This window comes from Apium graveolens, chromosome 10, assembly GCF_009905375.1.
Source record: "Apium graveolens cultivar Ventura chromosome 10, ASM990537v1, whole genome shotgun sequence".
Classification (NCBI taxonomy): Eukaryota; Viridiplantae; Streptophyta; class Magnoliopsida; order Apiales; family Apiaceae; genus Apium; species Apium graveolens.
The window spans coordinates 95,122,107-95,126,436 of NC_133656.1; the positions used below are offsets into that span (position 1 = coordinate 95,122,107).

General features: G+C 32.9%; 1 long non-coding RNA gene across 19 annotated transcripts; it reads left to right on the plus strand.

Annotated features, from left to right (window-relative positions):
- The first annotated feature begins 210 nt into the window (after positions 1-210).
- LOC141693789 (uncharacterized) lies at positions 211-3,003 on the plus strand. Of its 19 annotated transcripts, none has more exons than XR_012563265.1 (7): positions 211-611; positions 1,574-1,589; positions 1,725-1,757; positions 1,857-1,879; positions 1,958-2,116; positions 2,253-2,326; positions 2,589-3,003. It is a non-coding gene; the product is annotated as an uncharacterized LOC141693789 (long non-coding RNA). The 19 variants fall into 19 exon arrangements; XR_012563266.1 differs by having other exon boundaries at positions 1,857-1,873; XR_012563268.1 differs by lacking the exon at positions 1,857-1,879 and having other exon boundaries at positions 1,964-2,116; positions 2,589-3,002.
- The last annotated feature ends 1,327 nt before the right edge of the window (positions 3,004-4,330 follow it).

Below are 4,330 nucleotides of genomic sequence, written 5' to 3' on the forward strand. Positions count from 1 at the left end.
AGCTGGCTTGCCGTGCGACTCGTGCGGGCTTGGCTCGTGCGGGCTCGTGCGGTCCCGGGTTCTAAAATTGGTATTCGTGTTCGGTTCACCTAAATTACCGAGCTGTGCGGGTTTGAACCGGCCCGGTTCGGTCCGAATTTTTTACGGTTTCGATACGAACCGGTCCCGAATGAGCGGTTCAAACCCGCCCATTTGGCCAGCTCTAACACCAACACACTCAGAAGAGAGACACTTGGAGAAACCCAGAGTTAAGCTCAAATCGAGTTAATTCGGAAGATTCAAGCTCAAATCAATACAACCTCGAACAAAACTCAATCTCAAGAAACTATGTTCTTCCTCCAAATTGATTATACTCGTTAATATATCCATTTCCATTTCTGCATTAATTTGAGATTCTATTTTATAATCAAGTTTGTTTGTGGGTTTGTTTTTTATGCTCATTTATGTTATGCTTGTTTGTGTTAATTAATTTTTGTGATAATTTGGGTCTTTTTTTGTTCAAATGAGATTTTATATTTAATCGCAAGCCACAAAGAGATTGAGAGAGACAGAGAAATCGAGAAGTCTTGCTGTCTTTTTGCATATTCGGATTATTTTACGGCCACTCTCTGGTGAGTTAGTTGTCAATTTCATTGCGTTATATGATTTTTTACTATCATTTTTAAATTTCAAAGATACCCAAATCGAAATATTTGATTAAATTATTATTCTTTGTTTAATTTGTTTTTAAAAAATTTCATGTAATTTGACTTTAGCTTTGACGTGAGTTTGAGCTTTTGATTTTCAGACTCTCATTTCAGACATGACTAATTGATGAGTCTCATCATTATTGTATATTTTTCTTCTAGATTTATGCCTACTAATATGATGGTCAAGTACTTGTAAGGTTTTACATTCTTTGCTTGCTAAACAATATGCATGAATAAATTGCAATATGGTGTATTTATATAGCTTTAGGAAATATTTAATGAATATTATAAGCTGACTTGATGACCTTCTTGCTAGAATTCCGGAGCTGACAACCAGCACTAATCATGTTTTATACACAAATCTTACTATAGTAGTTTTCATTTTAATATAGCAGTGTCTGACTCCCTTTTTTTGGAATTCTACATTATTTAACATTTTGTGATCCTATGTGGACCAAGTTAACTTTATGATGCCTCTTTGTATACCAATTTTACAGGAAAATTGAATCTTATTTTCCTTGGAAAAACACTGATTCTAATTGGATTTTTAACTATCAAAACTTTTCTCGCAAAATATGGACTCAAGATCTCGTGTGAACTTTGCTAGTTTCGGTTCATATCTTTTTTGCTTGTATCATATTGTTTATTCCAATGATTAAGGTCTATTATTGTAGTACGTGATGCTATTTATTGATAGATTTTAATTCTTGCAGGTTTTTATTTGATTAGCCATTATAAGTTACATTTAGTTTGTGTGATGTTATTGCTCTGCTTAATTTTAAATGTATGAATACTATGAAGAAAATTTATCAGAGACATATTTTTAATTGTAATATATTGTTAATTTAAAGGTATATATGATGTGCAAGTGTGCAATATTTCAGGTGTGCAATATTTCAGGCTGACTATAAAATAATTTCTAATTCTCCTCCGCAAGTTAGTATTAATATCACGTTGTGAATAGAATAACAACTCATTACACTTACCGAGCATTTCATTTCCGTATTTTTATACTTAATTTCAACAACTTAACAGCAGGGCTTACTCGAAGGATATGGGTTATAACAGGTTAGAAATTTATGCTCTTCTTTCAGTTTAGTTTTGTAAATTCCTTTTGGGTACATAAATGGTTTGTTGCATTTTATTAAAACTATCAATTTGTTATAGGAAAGTACTCATATCTCGTGCAGGTATGTTTTGCCTTATCGTGCAGGAAGCAATTAGCATTCATCTTTAACTATATGATGATAAAAATCTTGATCTCTAAGGTGCAGGTTGTTGCTGGGAACTATGAACTGAAAGAGACTAATGTAAATTGGTACCCTGGGGACTTTGAATCTGATGCATCTGATGAAGCATATAAATCCTTCTTTTTCCTTTTATCCAGGCTTATATCCGGGCTATGACTTGAGACTTTCAACTTTGTGGTAATGCTTCTTTTTAATCCTTCTTTTCCATGCATGCATATGCTTTTTTATAATAGCTGCATCAAATTTTCTATGTTTCATATTAATGTATCTATCTACTAAACCAATTGTTATTTTTTATCTGCCATATTACCAGGTTTTGTGAAAGTTCTTTTCTTGACTGGCGTTGCATCTTGTGAATATATCTAGAAGGGTTTGAATTCTAAGAAGGTTTACCCCTTCATTAATTTTATAAACAATTGCCTTATACAGAAATTTTTCCGTTTCAGTTATAATGGATATATTTAGATTGTTATCGTATGTTTTTGTTATGTCGAAATAACCATACTAACTATGGAAGAACATATAAATTAAATAAAAATTACTCTTGGCCAGATTGGATCCTTGTGCAGTATTTGATTCGTGGTAGAAGTAGTGATGCTATGAAAATAATGTGACATTCCAACTTCAATTATGATTTTCTTTAATTCAGGAGCTTAAAGCATCATCTGCAATTGCATTGGTTGTGGTTAAATCCCAACAACAAAGCCTGGCATTCCAAAGGTTTGTCGTAGTTGAATCCTAGTAGTAACAAGCATAAGAAAGCGTGCACAAGAGGAAGAATAAACAAAGCATGACTCAGATGATGGAGATGAGAAAGATGGAAATGATGATGAGGTTGATTCATATGGAGACGAAGCTGCCAATTGATCCTCCATTTTTTCTTAACTTAATTTTAATTATCTCCTTCTAGATTATATACTTTTGTTTAAATTATGCCATGAATTCAGTGGCTAATTTATGTGTGTGACTTCGATTTGGAACGCTTTTGTAAGACTTTATTGTAACGTTCATGGCACCGCTTTTGGATATCTGGAAACTTATGTCTCGATTGTGATTTATCAATTGAATTTGTGGCTTTTATGTCTGGCTAATAGTATTTACAGCAAGTATTTGAAAAAAAAATTTAAAAAATAAATGTTTCTATTTCATTGAATAATTTTGCTAAAAAATACAAAATCATTACAATAGGGTCAAAATTATTGCAATATCTTGGTCAAAATTATTTTCATTGGTCTAATATTGTTGTCTTAAAGTCTCTAAAAAGATACAAACTGAACCTAATACAATGTTATTTAAGCGTTACTGTACACTATAATTTGTTGCTATATCGATATATTGCAATGAATTAAATATTTTACTATAAGATGCTATATTTGATGCTAAACCAACCAATTGCAACGCACTCGGATGCAACACCCAATTTTTACATATTTGTTGCAATAGACTCTATTGTAATATAAATAGCACTTTAAGGTAATATTTTTTTGGCGTTGTCATAGATGTAGTGATTATAATATTCGATGTATAACTTATAGTACCTTGGTTTTGAATTTTTTCTCCCATGTCCTCGTGTTGAAATTTCTTCTCTTTGATTGTTGTTGTCATCATTACCTTGTCCACATACGCCGCATTTACCTTGTCCACGTCCTCGACTTTGACCTCGTCCATAACTTTGTCTTCATCCAATTTGATCGCTTTCTTCTTGTTTTAAATCCACTCGCATCTTGAGGACCTGTTCCACGATCTCCTCTTTCTTCTTTTTCGTTTCCTCGTAAGCTTGTAATGAAACAAGAAGTTGCTCCATTGTCATGCTTTCCGAGTCTTTTATCTCTTCGATGATGGCGACAATATGTTCAAATTTGGAGTCCAGTGATCGAAGAACTTTCTTCATGAATCTTGCTTCTTCTAATTTTTCACCATTTTTTGTAATTTATTAGTAACCATTAAAATTATCGAAAAAAATCGGAAACAAGCTCATCTTGTTTCATATGTATAGCTTCGAATTCAACTCTTAATGTTTGAAGGCGTACCTCTTAGACTTGATCGAGTCATCTAAATGATGTCTTAAGTTTCTCCCATACTTCTTTGGATGACTTTGCAGTTGAGATCTTCTCAAAAGTATCTTCATTATCCCTTTATACATTAAACAGAGACCCTTCTTGTCCCTCTTTCTTGAATATTTCAAATTATCCTTTTGAGCTTGGATAGTCCAATTTCATTCCCGGTTCGTTGTAGCCTATCTCAATATTTCCCATACATCATGTGCGGCAAGAATAGCCTTCATTCTCAAACTCCAGTTATCATAATTACTTTTATTTAACAACAGAACTTGAAAGAGAGCACCGTTGTTTGCCATCTCTTAGAAGGATCACCAATCTTTGATACCACTTA